At 29.1% G+C, this 19689-nt stretch overlaps 1 non-coding gene across 1 annotated transcript; it reads left to right on the top strand.

Moving 5' to 3' along the window:
• The first annotated feature begins 12100 nt into the window (after positions 1-12100).
• Positions 12101-12330, top strand: LOC124923230. The gene has a single exon (XR_007098232.1). It is a non-coding gene; the product is annotated as a small nucleolar RNA U3 (small nucleolar RNA).
• Positions 12331-19689: the final 7359 nt, after the last annotated feature.

Below are 19689 nucleotides of genomic sequence, written 5' to 3'. Positions count from 1 at the left end.
AAAATAATTTTGTAGGGTTCTACTATTTGCTCAATTTGCATAATTCGATTAACTTAAAATTATATGTTCCGATGTTCTAATCACTTTAATCCAAAAATTACGTCAGCCAATACAATATCTTTAATGTCAAATTTTGAATTTAACATATATCTTCAATGATTTTAACCATTTTATCATTAATTTTAATGATAAGTATGACATCTACATAAAAACATAAAATGACAACAACAATTTTTTTTATCTTTAATATAAAAATTGTTAGGATCTAGGTCGCGGCTGGAGGACCGGGGTTGGGCCGGTTAGCGCGTCTCACTCAAAGGGTGGTGATTAATCCGGTTAGAGATTAACACCGGGGTTTCAATACTACACAAACTGTCACAAACCCTTGAACCAGGTTCAAGCGCGGAAGAGGTTTGTTTCAGGTTGAAGCAGCACACTCACGAGATAGGCAGAACCGGTTTTGGATAATATAGGTTTGAAAATTGATGGGTCGGTTTTTGTAACCTAGTGATTCGGTTTGGATAAAGTCAAGTAGGTTAGAGCGGTGTAGGTAGGTTAGTACAGGTCGGTTAGAAAGTAGAACCAGCAGAAAGTAAATAATAAGACATATTTTTATGGATGTTCGGAGATAAAACTCCTACGTCACCCCTTCCTCTCGAAACCGCGAGAAGGATATTCACTAAGGAATACAAATACAATCCGATCGAGACTTATTTCCTGCTCGATAACACCCGTACAATTTATACCGAAATTGTAAATACACTTCAACTTTAGCACTTAGGTCTTTTCTAGAGAGAGAACACAATCTTATCACTTGTAAATTAATTGTTCACTATATCACTTGTATCCCCGCATTTACTCTTTTTCAACTGCTCCTTTTATAGGTGAAATATGCCAACGGTCATATTTCACTTCCTTGAATTTGATTGGCTGAGGAGAGGTTCAGTGATTCAGACATGGCGGTCATCTGTTCAGACCTGGCGGTCAACTTTACAGACTTTGCAGTCTGTTCTTCCAGTGTGTAAGACAAACATGCTAGGTTTGTCTTTTACTCAATGTGGTAACTGTCGGTTAGACAGTTGTCTGTACTTGGAAGATTTCCTTTCTGATTTATCCTGAAGTGGAAAGATCTTGTAGGACTGTCTTCTGCAGCCTGCAGACTTTCCTCAGACTTGTATGAATATGGAAGTGTTCAGTCTGTTCCTTTGGTATCGTTCTCAACAGATACCCGAAGTATCTTCTTATGTTGGTCGGTCATTTGACTTAGCCTGATGACTTCCGGTGTGATTGGTTTAACCGGACAGCTTCCGGTTATTCCTTTGCCTTCTAGCTGATCGGTTGTCTGGTGTTTCCGGTTTTTTAGTTTTGGCCGATCCTTTCTTTGTGCGGTCATGTTCCGAATGTTCCTGGTCGGTTTAATAACTTGACCGGTTAATCTTCTTAACCGGTTCATTTGTTTGACCGGTCCGGTTCCTTGTTCCTGCATGGAAAGTTTATTTATGTTAAGTTCTGTGAACCGGTCTAATTTTATCTAACAAAAATATATTTGTAAATTATTAATATTGAATTCCCCTTATATTATAAGATCATCAAATTTCTCATTCCATTCTTTTTTATAACTAGCATGTATCCCGTGCATTTGCACGAGTAATAATATAAAAAACTGTGAAAAAAATATTACGGTAAAAATTTTATGGGCGGGTCAACCCATAATCTGACTCAAGTATCCATTTACTCTCACATATATCCAAATTAACCACAGCTCTCGACCCGGCAATCCGGACACTTTAAAAATTAAGCATCATTATATATATATAGATTAGTTAGTTAAAAATTTAAACTTATATTGTTAAAATGTCATGCGTTTATCAAATTTTAGGTTGAATTTAAAATATAAAGTGTTATTAGTCTAGTTGGTTAAAAGGTTGTACTTGTTTTGTTAGGTTGCAAGTTTGAACCATACCTATAGCATTTTTATTTTTAACTGTTTTAAGTTTATGGGCGGGTTAACCCACAATCCGACCCAAGTATCCATTTACTCTCACATATATCCAAATTAACCACAGCTCTCGACCCGGCAATCCGGACATTTTAAAAATTAAGCATCATTATATATATATATATATATATATTATTAAATAAACTCATTTAGACGTAAATGATTTGATAACCGGATCATTTAGAAAAATGCCATAAAATTTCATTTAGATATATGCACTATTAATAATTGGCTCGATTAATCTCTAACTCTTATATTTTATAGCACTGTTAGTTTGTTTTTCATACAATTATTTTTTAAATCTAAAACTGTTTTTTCTCCTTCCTTCTTGGTTGGCCTTTGAAAATGTAAATAACACAATACGGACACTTCGTTGATTTACGTCAAGACTATGTTAGTAAGAACCGCCATCACATGTTCAATATAACCTATAAAATCAATCATGTTCAGACCTCAGAAGAAGATGTTCATTCCAAGTTACAATCCACACGGTCTATGTTGGTTCATGATTGAAATACTCAAAATGGGCATTAATCCAACTTATACATATACATGTATTATGCAAAAATAAAATTTTGGGTAAGGTGGTATTGCACAATGTGCATATTAAGAGATATTATACACAACTTACATGAAAAAAATATAATCTCTTTTAATTTATTATAGTCACAGAGAAAATTACTCTAGTAGATGGCACAGAGAAAATATTTTCCTTAATTGTAGTGCAATGAGTTACAAAAGCTTGCTAAATATTTATTTATTACCATAAACATGCTACACAAGAATAATCAGCGTTGGAGTAACTAACCTGTAATCGCAAATCTTGTCAGGAAAATAAGCAGCAGTTGAACCTAAGGAGGGAAGGGGGAAGTAGGAAAAGAAAGTTTGAACAATTTAGACATTTCAATTCTATCTAGATTCTCGTCTTCATTTCTAATAGCTCTTAGCTTGTTAAGAGCTCATACCTTCTCCTCTCAAAGATTCAATGTATTTGTTTCATCTATATATGCTTCAATTTCTGGATATTAAACTTAAATTTAGTGCAAACTATATCAGATTTATGTCGAAAAGGGAATAATATCCCAAGAAGGAAACAATATTAAGATAAGAGATATCATCAAGACTATATAAAAACATATTAAAGAGATTTAAATAATTGCATAGTTCCTCTCACAGGGAGAACAACTTTTGCAGTTTCCATATAATTGGACCTCAAAAGGCTAAGACAACAAATAATCAAACAACAACCATTCTGAACCAATCTAACTAAACATCAGAAGAAGAAGAATGTTGTTGAATCAGAGAGTAAACACCCAAACAAAGTTTCAAAATATTCAGAAAAAAAAGATACATGAGCACACCCCTGCAGTTATAGCATTATTGTAACCTTCAAAATGTAGGACAATGCTAGCTATAAATAATATAATTATAGATTTACTAATTCTGAGAAATTAAACTAAGCCCATCTCCCGGTTGCATCAACCCTAAGCAACGAGAGTTAAAAAGAGGATAAGAAAGAAAATTGAACAAGTCGAGACCCAAATCTGTAATGGCAAGCAAGTTCAAATGAAACACACCAAATCCATCCCAGCCATAATCTGTAATGGCGATTGGCTTCCATCCGATCTTTGGATTCTCTGTTAGCACTGCTACATTCCTCTTGACTGAATATCCAGAGCACAAACTCAAGAAATTTCTTCGCCTCTTTGCGTGAACTGCAAAGAGAATGTGATGATGAACGATGGAGGGTTTTAGGTTATCAGTGTAAAATTGTTTTTTTCTTATTTGATATCATTGGATTAGATAAATCATTAAAAAAATTTAATTAATTTTAATTTTCGACAACAATTAACTATTGTTTACCTATGTAAAGATATAGTGAACTTGAACTATATGTTCATTATTTCATTTTAATGCACTAACAATTGAATAAGAAGAAAAAATCAGAGGGGGGAATTAACATTTGAAATATATATATATATATATATATAAAAGACAATTAACTGGAAAAAAAATCAATGGAAAACGAATCTAATAAACTAACTTATTAAGTTCTAACTTTTCATTCTTCCACACTTTGTTCATCTTTCTCAATAAACTCTTCAATCCTCCTACTCAACTCATCGTCTTCAAGATCATCATCACCTTCTTCACATTGATCGATTTTTTCTTTGTTGATCAATACATATTGTTTTTTATATTCATCACAAACGCTTATCTCTGATATTTCACTAATACTCTTAATTTCATTAACCTCGTTGTTGTATGACTCATCATCAAATGTCACCCATAGTTGATCAACTAAAATTTCTTGTTCAAAATTGGAGACAAATTTTGTACTAATAAACGTGATAATTATAATAAAATTACATAAACAGAATATAAGGTGAGAATTTGAAACTGTCAAAATTATGAATTCCACAATGAATCCTAACATAATTGAAAGATATTAAAAGTGATAAGGTTTTGGGATTTTAGATTAGTGAAGAAAACCATATAAAGGACTGGCCATAAAAAGAGAGTGCTTAGGAAGCTCTCTAAGTCCAAGGAATAATTCAAATGCTTAAATTTCTATGAAAGCTATATGTGGGGTTCACATAATTATTAAATGTACTTAATTGAGTATACTATATACATATATTGTCATCAACCAGGGAAACTTCCATTTTAAAACCATATCAGATCTTCTGCCACCGAATGGGGTGTTCCCCTGTTGCGGACCAATCAAAACTCAGCATTATTATTATATTAATAAATTAAAACTGGGTTGAAAGGAAGAAAGAGAACCCGGAACCCGTATTTTATTCCGGGTTCAGCAGAAACGGAAATGAGTGAAGCTTCCTTCGCTTCACTCTGTTTTACATGACCATTGAAGAGACAGTCTACACTGTTTTACATAAAGTTGTCCATGTAAAACTGATTGATATATATTCACTGTTGAGTGAAGCGAATTTTAATTGACTCTGATTTATAAATTATGTTTATAAATTTATTTATGATGTATTTAAATGATTAAATAATAATTCATATAATTTTATTTTTGATATATATAAAATAATAATTATGAATTAATATAATTTTATTTAAAAATAGTTTAAAATAATAATCATAAATTATGTGATTTAAGATATTTAAATTAATTTTTATGAATGATTATAATTATATGTTATAATTGTGATATATTCAAATGAATTTGTATAAATTATTTCATAAGTATATATTTATATATTTAATATGCACAAATTTTCTTATAATGTATTGAAATATATTTTGACAAATTATTTAAAAATTTATATAATTATATAATTATATATTAAATATATACATATAAAAACATATTTTTAATTATTTTTGAAAGATATTTAAATTATTTTGTAAATATATTTAAATGAATTTGTAAAACAAACATATTTAATTTTTAATTGTAATATATTTAAATAAATTAAAATATTTTAAAATTTATTTTTAAGATATTTAAAAAATATATTTAAATTATTTTATATTGTATATAATTATATATTAAATATATATAAATGTTCATGTAAAATCACTAACATATTTATGTAAAAACATTTATACGTTCATATAAAAACATTTATGTCTTCATGTAAATCTGCAAAAGAATAAAAAAAAAAAAAAGCACTATCAGGTGAAGCAAACTTCACCTGGTAGCGCTTATTTTTATTTTTTTAAATACCTAGTGAAGTTTACTTCACTTCTATCAGTGCTGTAAATATTGAGTGAAGCAAGCTTCACCTGGTAGTGCTTGTTTCACTCATTTGAGCGTTGTAAATACCCAGGTGAAGCTAGGTAGCGCTTGTTTTTTTTATTATTTTGCAGAGTTACATGAGGCATAAATGCTTTTACATGAACATATAAATGTTTTTACATAAATGTGTTAATGGTTTTACATGAACATTTATATATATTTAATATATAATTATATAAAATATAAAATAATTTAAATAATTTAAATATTTTTTTTAAAATATCTTACAAATAAATTTAAAAATATTTTGTTTTACAAATTTATTTAAATATATTACAAAAAATTTTTAACATGTTATATATATTTAATATATAATCATATAAAATAATTAAAATAAATTAATTTAAATATCTTACAAATGTAAATATCAAGTGAAGTTTGTTTCACTTCTTTCAGCACTGTAAATATTGAGTGAAGCAAGTTTCACTTTGTAGTGTTTGTTTCACTCATTTGAGTGTTGTAAATACCCAGGTGAAACAAACTTCACCTGATAGCGCTTGTTTTTTTTGTTTTTTTTGCAGATTTACATGAAGACATAAATGTTTTTACATGAACGTATAAATGTTTTTACATAAATGTGTTAATGGTTTTACATGAACATTTATATATATTTAATATATAATTATATAAAATATAAAATAATTTAAATATTTTTTTTAAATATCTTACAAATAAATTTTAAAATATTTTGTTTTACAAATTTATTTAAATATATTACAAAAAATTGAATATTTTGTTTTACAAATTTATTTAAATATATTTACAAAATAATTTAAATATCTAACAAATGTAAATACCTAGTGAAGTTTGTTTCACTTCTATCAGCGTTGTAAATATTGAGTGATGCAAGTTTCACCTTGTAGTGCTTGTTTCACACATTTGAACGTTGTAAATACCCAGGTGAAGCAAGTAGCGCTTGTTTTTTTTAATTCTTTTGCAGACTTACATGAAGACATAAATGTTTTTACATTAATGTATAAATGTTTTTACATAAATGTGTTAGTGGTTTTACATGAACATTTATATTTAATATATAATTATATACAATATAAAATAATTTAAATATATTTCTTAAATATCTTAAAAATAAATTTTAAAATATTTTAATTTATTTAAATATATTACAAAAAAAATTAAATATTTTTGTTTTACAAATTTATTTAAATATATTTATAAAATTATTTAAATATCTTTCAAAAATAATTAAAAATATGTTTTTATATGTATATATTTAATATATAATTATATAATTATATAAAATTTTAAATAATTTGTCAAAATATATTCCAATACATTATAAAAAATTTGTGCATATTAAATATTTAAATATATACATTATGAAATAATTTGTACAAATTCATTTGAATATATCACAATTATAACATAGAATTATAATCATTCATAAAAATTAATTTAAATATCTTAAATCACATAATTTATGATTATTATTTTAAACTAATCTTAAAATAAAATTATATTAATTCATAATTATTATTTTATATATATCAGAAATAAAATTATATGAATTATTATTTAATCATTTAAATACATCACAAATAAATTTATAAACATAATTTATAAATAGTGTAGACTGTCTCTTTAATGGTCATGTAAAACGGAGTGAAGCGAAGGAAGCTTCACTCATTTTCATTTCTGCTGAACCCAGAACAAAATACGGATTCCGGGTTCTCTCTTCCTTTCAACCCAGTTTTAATTTATTAATATAATAATAATGCTGAGTTTTGATTGGTTCGCAACTGTGGCAGTAAAAGATCTGATCTGTTTTAAAACACTTAGCTGGCTTTTCTTTTTGTTTATTTTTTTTCTTTCTGGGTGGAAATGGCTAACTAGTCATAGTTAAGACAAGTTAATTTATTATTTTTGAAAATTTACCAGTATTTCGTTAATCAATCAAAAAAAAAAGTTATTTAGATTTGTTTTCAATTAATAGTTTTAAATGATAGTGATGAAAACTTTATGAGTAATATTTGTTTATTATTGTTAAAATTGGTTTATATTCACTCATTCAAATGACAATAAAAAGTGTCCAACTGATTAAAAATCACAAATTAATTTTTCACAAATAATTTGTTTGATTTTTCAAAAAAGATTTTTGTCAAAATATTATATATCACACTACATTTATTTTTAATCACGTAATTATTTAATTAAAATATTTATACTTTATTTTAAATTAAAATTATTCACGAATTAACATTTATATTGAATCACATGTTATTCTCATGTATAATTATGTTCATATAATAATCTATTTTTGTATGAGCGTGACCACTAATCTAATAATTGGTTTGAAGGTCAAGAAAATAAATAAGATTTACAGCGTAAATTCATATATTTTTTTAATTTAATCTCTTACTTTGTCATGGTAATGATAGTGTGAATAATTTTTTAACGATTTATTTTGTTTATTAAATATTTTTCGGCCTTTTCATTTCTGTAAATTATGTTTTTTTAGCCCGATTCTGTCTCTATAGTCCATGTCTCCTAAATTCCGGTCAAATTTTACTAAAAAAAGACTTGTGAATATGTGCAATTTAGTGACCGTATTAATCATTATTATTTTGTGTATAAATATATAAAATGATTAAAAAAATAAAAGGGAGGAGTATGGATGTCTTGACTAACTTCAGGTGCTATTTTAATATATTATTTATTTAAACAATTAACTATTATTTACATATGTAAGGATATAATGAACTTGACCCGTATTTTCATAAATTAATTTTGATGCCCTAATAATTCAATAAGAGAAAAGATCACATAGGGGGAATTTTGATGCACTAATAATTCAATAACATTTAATTAAAAAATCAATAAAAAACATAGTATAAGTATATAGTCTCTTAATAATATTAAGTTATTAAGTCTTAACTATCCTACTTTATTTATTTTCTCAATAAACTCTTCAATCCTCTTTCTTATTTCATTAACTTCGAGATCATCACCTTCTTTTCATGGATAGGTTTTTTCTGCCTCGATTAATACATATTATTTTTTATCTTCATCATAAACGTTTATCTTCGATATCTATATATATAATGATGCTTAATTTTTAAAGTGTCCGGATTGTCGGGTCGAGAGTTGTGGTTAATTTTGATAAATGTGAGAGTAAATGGATATTTGGGTCGGATTGTGGGTTCACTCGTCCATAAATTTAAAACGGTTAAAAATAAAATTAAAAATGTTATAGGTATGGTTCGAACTTGCAATCTAATAAAAATAAGTACAATATTTTAACCAATTAGGCTAATAACACTTTGTGTTTTAAATTCAACCCAAAATTTAATAAACGCGTGACATTTTAACAATATAAGTTTAATTTTTTAACTAACTAATATATATATATAATGATGCTTAATTTTTAAAAGAGAAATGATTTGTGGAGGGAATGATGTGGCCCAATTTGATTAGCCAAAAAAATAACATAATTTCTCTCTCTTCTCTCTCCTCACATTTTATCTTTTTTCCAACTAGTGATGTAGTGACACATCATTCACTCCCTCAAATTCTCTCCCTCTATCACTCCTCTTTTTAAAGTATCCGGATTGTCGGATCGAGAACTGTGGTTAATTTGGATATATGGGAGAATAAATTGATACTTGGGTTGGATTGTGAGCCCGCCCGTAATATTTTTTTCACAATTTAGTTTATTTAATACTCTTAATTTTATTAAACTCATTGTAAGACTTATCATCAAATATTAGCCATGTTTGAACTTAAACTTCTTGTTCAAAATTGGAAATGAATTTTGTATTAATAGACATGATAATTATAATAAAATTACACTAGCTTCAGGAAGACGACTTGAGTCAACTCGGAGTTTCAGGTGAGTTTGTGCATTTCAACCGCCAATTTATAGTTAAGAACACCTTCCTTCCTTCCTTCCTGAGCTCTTTCTCTCTTTGAGATTTTTTTCTTACTACTAATTTCACATCAGTTTTGCTACCATCAGATTACGTCAAATCCAACTCTTGATCTGTTGATTGTCGAATTTCAGCTTCCAGATGCATGCACCAGCTAGCAGTTACGGAATGAATGGCTTCTCTTCCATAGTATGTGCGGCTGGCTGACCACGATCGGTCGGCAGATAGAAGGTTCTCCGACGACGGACGGAAATTCCACTCTTGGCATCATCGGATTGTAAGACATGATTTCTTCCCTTAGCTTATTAGGGTTTTGTCTTTGCATTGTTTGTTTGTTTGTTTGATGTGTCTGTCTTCATGTGCTTTGCTTTGGGGATGAATGATGATAGATGGAACAGGCAGGCAGGATAAAGATAGTCTTGACCAAGCTTATGATCATGTCTTCCCCGCTTGCAAATTCCAATCCATGACTAACTAATTCTCAACACCTGATAATTAAAAGATCTCTCTCTTCTCTTTCTGTATCATTAGAGACTCAACTCTTTAGTTAATTAGATCTTGTTGGGTATTATATATTGATTATGCATGCATGCTATGCTACCCTCAATGTGCAAAACATTCCATTATATATTGACTCAGGGGCGGAGCCACACATGGGTTAGGGTCCCGCCTAAATTAAAATATTAAAACAAAACATTATATATATATTTGATAAATGGCTCTCAGCCCAGATGACTATATGATTAAACTGTAAAGATGAGGTCAGTTGATCAAACTCTGGACTCATCTTCAATTTTTAAATATTATTTTTTTATCTAAAAATTAATTCATAATTATTTTATTTTATATCAACAATATTTTCTAATATACATAAAATTTAATTAATATATAAATAAGATTTATTTATATAAATAACTTTAATTTATTATATTTTAAAATATAATTTTTATCTATAAATTAATTCATAATTATTTTATTTTATACTAACAATATTTTCTAATATACAAATATTTATAATAATTCATAAATTTTAATTAATATATAAATAAGATTTATTTATATAAATAAAGTATAAAAAGTTATTTTTATTTATTTTAATATAATTAATAATACAAATTATTTATAAGGGTAAAATATAAAAATTAAAATAATAATAGTGTTTTATATTTCTTAATTTTAAACTATTTCAAAAATTTATAAGAAAATATAAATTAATATTAATAAACAAGTTAAAATAGTTACATTGGTTTGATTCGGTATTTAAATAAAGAATTTGATATCCCTGCTCAAAAACCTAACAAATCTTCTAGAATTGATGTTGGTGTAAGTTCTCTTAAACTTGATCCAGCATTACGTATTTCGATATGGAAATATCCTTTTAATAAAATGGATGAAATTAGACGAGCTTATATAAGATGGGGTCATATCAACCTATTAAGGATGAGTACCCGCCGACCAAATTTGGAAATCAAAATCGACGGTTCCAAAGTCATTGGTTTAAGAAATTTACTTGGTTAGAATACTTTCCTTTGAAAGATGCTACTTTTTGTTTCCCATGTTTCTTGTTTGAACATAAGCAACCCCAAAAACCTACATTTACAATAGATAAATTCAAATATCGAAAGCGAGTTAATGATGGGGATATATGCATATAGGATGTAATATTTTACCACATAATAGGGCAGTTGAATATCTTGATAATCTAATGAATATCCTTATCATATTGACAAAGTACTGAATGCATAGTATTTAGATGAAAACAAAATAACAGATTACGGCTTAATGCAACTATTGAAAACACTCGCTGACTCACTTTGCAAGCGTGTGCATTGAGAGGGCATGACGAGTCTCCATCTTTGAATAATCGTGAAAATTTTATTGAAAAAAAAGCGGAGTATAGAAAGTTAAATCTGATATACAAGTTGGAGTCAGCCCCATGTAATTTTTTATCTTGGCTCCGCCCCTGTATTGACTATTATTTGGTTTTGACATGACCTTCATTTTGCTTGATCCATCCTCCTATCAATGATCGATCAGTTTTATCATCCAAGTTTTTTGTTTTTCTATCATCTCACAAGACAGACATATCACAGTTTTGTGCAAGTCCAATTCTTTAGTCTGAGCTTGTTTGTTTTGGGGTTAAATTAATTGAATGGAAGCTGATTTGTCCGGACAAGCATTTGAATATGAAAAGTTTACACTATCTTCCTCCCATGATGAACTAATTTTCCTTGGCATTTACCCTATCACAGTTTTACTATTATTCGTTTGGTTAATTTGAGATTAGTTAGTTTAGTATTATTTATTGTTTAGGTAAATATTTGTGGTATAATAATTGTGTTGACCATTTTATTCCAAACAATACCTTGAGCTAGTGTTTATATCCCACATTGCCCAGATGACATGTGTTTCTGTACTATATATTAATAAGGTTAGAGAGTACAAGTCACGACCTTACTTGAACAGGATCTGTTCTATAGGCTCGTACATCTGTATCCTTGATTTCTAAGGAGACAGGAATCTATGTCTGGTTGATGAGATGTTGCCGCTAGGACCAGAGCGTGATTAACGGCGCTGTTGCCCACCTGCTTCGGCTCGTGGTCACACTGCTCTAGAGGATCGTTCTCAGTCGGGTCTTCGGCCCTGGCTGGGTTGGTCTAGCGGTTGTCTGACAGGCTCTTGCCCTCTTCATTTTACCCTAATTCATTCATCCTCTTGTTTTTAAGATGAACTAATTCATTCAAATATTTTACCTATGATTGATTAACTGCTTCCATATACAAAAATAAAGATTACTAATTCTCTCTTTCAAAGTTGATGTAAAACCATACATAATGCAGAGCTAGAGTATTTCATCTCTTAGATATGCCTGCAAAGTAGAGTTTGATGGAATGCACTCTAGAGCAACACCTCATTGGAAAGGACCTTTTTCTTCTTTTGAAAGCAAAACCTGGCACTTACCTTCTTTGTAGATATGCCTTAAGGTGGCATTGTAAGTTCATCTCATAGATATGCCTGCAAAGTGTTAGTTGGAATGCACAATGAAAGCATATGTTTTGACCTCTAGAGCATGATTAATTAAGCCTGTCAGACTCATTGTTCTATAGGTATGTATTCTTGATTATGGAATTTAACTAAGCCAAATTGGAAGCAGCTTTTGAATTTTTGTTCGTTGTTCTATGTCGAATAAAACCTAAGATGCAGCTATTTTTGGCTGTATGTTTCACGAAGCACAACTTTCTTGGGCCAGAGGTCATATCGTAAGGTTTAATCATGCGGAAAATTGTTCCCTTTTTTGTATTGCTCTTAGTTTTTGGACTTCTTTTTGCCTTTCTTGACAAACCAATCTATTTGAGTTGCCTGACCATGTCCTGATTTATACCCTTGTAGCTATACCTATGTATTACCTTGGTATTGGATTATTTTTCCAAAGCAAAAAACAAAGTAGTAGCTACAATAAAAGAAATAGCAACATTGCATTTATGTAAAAAATAATTGTGACTTAGCTTCTTTCATGTCACATCTTGTTGGGTATGTCATTATTCCTATTCTAGATGATCAGTGAAGTTTCTATGTTCCTTTTTATCCATCCCTGCAGCATTTAAATACAAGTTTACATGCATATAGTTAGTTCAATCTTGTCACATTATGAGTTTATACAATAATAACTGAAAAATATTTATTTTGTAATGATTCATAAGCCTCTCACTCTCATTTTCCTTTGCTTGATTTTGTTGAGGATTTAGGGATTATATATCTGTTTTGTTGCTGCTGGATTTAGGGAAATCCCTAAAGAACTGATCTGTTGTTATTCTCATGACGAATCTCACCCAATTCTTTTCCATTTCCAGTTCCATCACTCAATTCTTCAAAAGGAATCATCATTTGATCTTGATACCCATGTTTAACCACATATTAATCTCATTTCCCACATGATTATAACCCATTTCCACATAATACAGATTATTGAAATTCATATTAGTTGATTCAATTTGATTTCCATGGGCATTATCGAAATCATCAAATCTCATCTGCCCATTTGATTGTTTCTGAAACTTAGTCAATGCAAGTGCAAGATCATGGCTTGATTGATCATATGTCAAAGACTGGAGATAAATGTTAGGGGCATCCACTCAATCAATCTCCTCTCCTGCTAGCAAGTTATAAGTAATTAAGCGCTTCTTATTAATTAGATAATCCTTTAGTAGCTTATCAACCCGTGTAAATTTTAGACATAGATAGAGAAATCATTGGTAATATCCTTTTGTGAGTTTTTGTCCTTCATATTTGTCTTCATATAATTGGCATGTTAGAATTAGTTGGATGCATTCTCTTTATACGCCTTTTCTAATTGATTAATTTCTATTTCAGTTCATATTTACTTTTCCTGATCTTTGGGTCGACGGAATCACAAGAAGCAACCTAGCTAGCTAGCTATCTCCGGCCAGTTGTCCAGATAATTAATAGATTTTCTTTGCAAGTAATAACATAGATCATATGTTTGGTGGTTTGATATGAATTAATAAGAATTGGGTGAAGATGTTTTATATTGATTGTGTTTGTTGTGATGAATGATTACTAGATATTGTGATTAGATGAAGTTTAGAATTAAATGAGATAGAATATGGGTTGACATTGAAATTTTGAAAGTGCACAATGGATTGTTGTTGAGTAGTCATGATCGGAATGAGTTTTTCTAATTACAATGTTTATAAACAGTTTGTGGTGTGTGAGCATGTTAGGCAAGTTCTAGATGGTTTATGTTGCAATGATTTGAGTTATAATGATCTATGGAGACAAATAAAGTTTTAGAAAATTAATTAATTAACAATTTTATCACAATTTCTAATTCAGAATCATGTTTTCTTTACCATTCAATTAGCCTATTCTAATTTTCTGAATCTAAGTCATATGTACCTAGATTTATTTGAAAATTTTGGTAAATAAGTTTCTAAAATGTGATATATACCTAGATTATAGTGGAAAATGTAAATTCTGGATAAAAGTGTGGTAGCTTCTACGTCGAGATCATCCACAATATATGAAAGACATTGAGCAAATTCTAAAATTTGCTCAATGCGCTACTGAAAGGGAAAAGATTGTGTGTCCTTGCATTATGAGAGTGTTGTGAATACACATCTAGTTATACACGGTATAAGATTAGACTACGATTTTGGTGTTTTCACGGTGAAAGGAGCTCCACAAATGATATTGTTGATGATAATGTTGATGATGTTGATAATGATGTTGATGACAAATCAAGTAACAAAGATGATATTAACGAGAATATTATAGAAGAAGAGAATACATTTGATGATGTTGATGACCAGTATATGGAAGATATTCTCAATGATTTGTATCCTAACATTCAACGCTCTAGTTTTGAAGATCCGGTTGACGATGATAAAACATTCTATAAATTGTTGGATGATTCATATTAAGAATGTTAGTTAATGGATAAATACATCATTCGACCTATTGCTAAATTTTGCTCAAATATTATATTTTATCAATAAATTCTCATTTACCTAATTCTTATTATGAGTGTAAAAAAATTATTACAGATATCAATCTTACATATGAAAAATCGACGTCTGTAATAATAATTGTATGCTTTACCGTAAGTAGGATAGTGATCTGCAACGTTGCAAGGTGTGTGGCATCTCGAGGTGGAAGATTGATAAATCAATGATGCAGTTCAGAAAAAAAGGAATGAAAAACACATTCTAACTAAGGTGTTGCGTTATTTTCTATTGACACCAAGGCTGCAAATGTTATAATGTCTTCAAAAATGGCTTCACTAATGAGATGGCACAAAGATAGTCGAGTAAACGACAAATTCTTGAGGCATCCCGCAGATTCTATGACTTGGAAGTCGTTTGATGAACACTACACTGATTTTTTTCAGAGCCCTAAAACGTAAGACATTGTTTGACTAGTGATGGGTTTCAACCATTTATTAATGAAAAACAATCATACAACATTTGGCCGGTTGTTATAATACCTTACAATGTACCACCAACGATATGCATAGACTCAAGTAACTTCATATTATCCATGTTGATTCCCCTAAGAGTCCCAATGATGCGATTGATATTTTTTTATAACCGTTAATTGTGGAATTGCAGGCATTATGGCATAAAGGTGCACGAACTTTTGATGCATCCATTTCAGAGTATTTTAACATGCATGTTGCATTGTTATGGACTATTAACGACTTGCCTACATATGCAAATATATCCGGTTGGAGTACTAAGGGAAAATTTGTTTGTCCGTGTTATAATAATTGTACCGCTTCAATGAGATTGACAAATTGGCAAAAAGAGTGTTATATGTGTCATAAGCTTTTCCTCTCCCCTAACCACAAATTCTAGAAAGAACGTGAAGCCTTTGACGATAATTCAGAATATCGAATGGCTCCTCCACTATTCTCAGGTATAGAAGCCTATATGCAAGCTTGGAATTTAAAACATGTTGTTTTAAGTAAAAAATAACGAAAATTCATCATGATGTGTGAGGAGATAATTAGAACAAATTATCTATATTCTTTACTCTACCATACTGGAAAACTCTATTGTTGAGACATAATTTAGATGTCATGCATATTGAGAAAACATTTGCGATAGCATTATCGGAACAATGGTGGATGTGAAAGAGAAGATGAAAGATGGACTGAAAGCTCAAAAATATTTACAATTAATGGTCATAAGACACTCATTACATCCCGTTGAGGTCGATGAAGTTCTCCAATGTCCCGCTGCCCCATACGCACTTTCTTATAGTCAAAAGAAAAAATTCTGTGAATTTTTGAAAAACATAAATATGCCGGAAGAATTTTGTTCTAACATTGTGGGCTGTGTTGACTTGGATGAAAAAAGGATTCGGGGTTTAAATCATCACAATTGTTATCTTCTTCCTCTAGCGACACGTGGCTTAAATCCGGAAGAAGATATGATATATTATTTAGACTTGCTTTTATCTTTTAATACTTTGACCGGTATATTGGATAATTATGATTTTGGTTTATTATATCATTGGATTTTTCGATGAAATGAGATTTAGGTTTATTGGATGATTGTATTTTTGGATTATTGAGATTTTGGTATTTTTAATTTGTGTATGATTTATATCTGATATTGTTTGGTTTAAATAGGTAATATTCGTTTATAGTCGTTTTATTTAAAAAAAATCATCATAGTCGAGAGCAATAAGCTTCTATTTTCGGTAAATATATACACTTAGCTCTGAGAGCCTTTATAAAGCTCTCGTTAATAACTAAAAGTGTTCTCCGAGAGCAGCGCTAATACTCTCGGTAACAATTAAAAGTCTTCACCGAGAGGTCGTTCATTACTCTCGGTTATAATATATTTCCGAGAACTACTTATGCCCTCACAAATACTTTTTATTTCACCAACAGTTATATCACCGAGACGCTGCGAGAACATTTATCGCTCTCGGTGAATACTATCACCGGAGGCATTTTGCCTTTCTCCGAAGGTTTTTGCTCTCCTTAAAATATGTTTTTACTAGTGTGACTAGCTTGAGTAGAAAATCAATGGCAAAGTTTTGTGTTGATTCATTTGTTACTATTTGTATTCTCATACCTAAGCAATGATGGTTGGGTGGGTAAGCTTATGATGTAATGGTATGAATAATCGTAGTTTGAGATAATTTTGATATGTGTTAGATTCCCGTGGAAATGTTTTGAAGTCGTAGTTTGTTAATGGTTTCTTGACATCTTAATAATCTTGCATCATATTTATCAATTTACCGTAGTTTACTATTTGTAATATTCTCATATTTTAGAAAATTTTAAAACTAGACTTCTTATAACATAATCAATGATTCTAGAAGACGCATGAAGTGTTGTTTCCAACACTATTTTAGAAAAAATCATAAATATGGTGCAGATGTAGTAACATATATATGAGTCGTGTTTGATGAAGAGATACATGAGTCTGTTGGATCGGTCCACGCTGAAGTCGTCAGATCTGTGATTGGAAGAAGCTGGTGACGAAGAGCTTGACGACGAGGAACTCGATGACGAGTATCTTGGATGTGGATGGAAAGAGTATCTTGGATGTGGATGGAAAGAGTGGGCGAGAAGGAGTTTCATCTTCGGTAAATAGAAACAAAAGAGACGTTGATATGATTGGAAGTAAATGTGATTGGAAATTATGAATGGTTAAGGTTATAATTGAATTAAGTGAGCTAAGGGTGTTTATCGATTTAGTTTTCGGATTATTCGAGTTTTCAGTTTGGGCTCTTTGAATTTTTATTTTTTTACCAAATTTAAAAATTGAACCGATTTGAATAAATTTGAATTCAATTTATTCAAATTCGGTGAATTCGAATTCGGTCGGATATTCGGTTCAGACAAAATATTGAACATCACCTACCTATAAGATTAAAGAAATTTTCTTAAAAAAGTTAACAAAATAAATAAGTTGTAGGGAGATCTTATCCACTTAAATTATAAAAAAATATATATAAAGCATACAAACTAAGTTTAGTGATTCACCGCCAATATTCGGCGATTGCACGATGGAAGTAAAATAGTGTTGACGACGACAATATATGACGGTGGAAAGGTGTTGATGACAATGATGATATAACTAGTGAAATAGCTAGACATTCTTAAAATTAGAGATGAGTGGACAACTGGAATGACAAAAAATGTAAAAAAGTTGACGGTTAGAGAAAAGGAAAAGGAATAAGGGATTATGGATTTACTGAATTATTGGGTTGGATATTAGGGATCTACCAGGAGATCTATGATAATTTAATATATAATATTTAATAAATTATATTATTATATAATAAATAATAAAAAATTAATTCGGTTTTCGGTTTGGTTTCGAGTTGAAATATAAAGTCGAAATCAAACTGAAACCGTATTTGAATTCGAATTGATTTAGAATTCGATTCGAAAACCAAAAATATATTTTGAATTCGATTTATTCAAATTCGGTCGAATATTCGATTCAGACCAAATATTAAATACTCTTAAAGTGAGCGATATCATTTTAAAAGGCAAAGTAATAAACATTATATCTATGACCAAAGAATAAAAAGTCCCGTAGCCTTTTTTTTAATTGGATGGATAGAAAAAAGGAAATAAGGGTTGCTTTCCTAACAGAGAAATATTGTTTTTTTTTTTTTTTTTTTTTTTTGAATAAAGTGGCTTGATTATCTTCTGGACTAAAAAAAAATTGATAAATCATATCAACATATTTAATTTAAATTTATAAATTTTATTTCAATAATTAGTATTTAAATAATTTTTAAAATTAAAAGGGTAAAACAATAAATGTTAAAAGTTGGTTAAAAATTTAAAGTATAGACCATCATTATAAAGAGAATAAAGGAGTAAGTTCCTTCACAAGTATTACAAAGTTCGACCGTAAAATAAAAATTTAAAAAGCATTTAATTACGTAAAATATTTTTTTTATTTTTTAAAAACTAGATGACAACTTTAAAGTTGAAAGTCGAGAATTCTCGATTATATAAAATATTTTCAAAAAATTATTATGAATTAATAGACTTTAAAATAAAAATATTTAAAAATAAAGTAAAAAAATCGAGATGTTACCATTTCCTTCTGTTTTAAGGATATATAAATACTTTTATCGTGATACTAAATGTAACTCTTATCATATTTTTCAATCACATCAACTATTTTATAAATAAATTTATGAACAGGGCAATCGGTTAATACCAAATTATAGATCAAAACAATTAAGAATATTTTTGTTAAAATGAAAATTTAAATTAAGATAAAAAATGAGCTATTTTAGATTTGTTTAAATTAAATTGGTACAATATTTCTTTATATTTAAAATTTAATAAAATAAAATAAATATATTTTGATAATATAATTAATGAATTAAATGATTTAATAGTTATATATATAGAGAGAGAGTTTCACGCACAGAAAAACTCTTTTAAAAATCATAAAATCCAAGATCAAACAAGCTCTTAGAGGGTGAAAATTAAAAAAAAGACATTATTCTTATATCTGTTTAGTTTAGGTTAT

This window comes from Impatiens glandulifera, chromosome 1, assembly GCF_907164915.1.
Source record: "Impatiens glandulifera chromosome 1, dImpGla2.1, whole genome shotgun sequence".
NCBI classification, from domain to species: Eukaryota; Viridiplantae; Streptophyta; class Magnoliopsida; order Ericales; family Balsaminaceae; genus Impatiens; species Impatiens glandulifera.
This window is presented reverse-complemented; position numbering and strand designations above follow the sequence as displayed.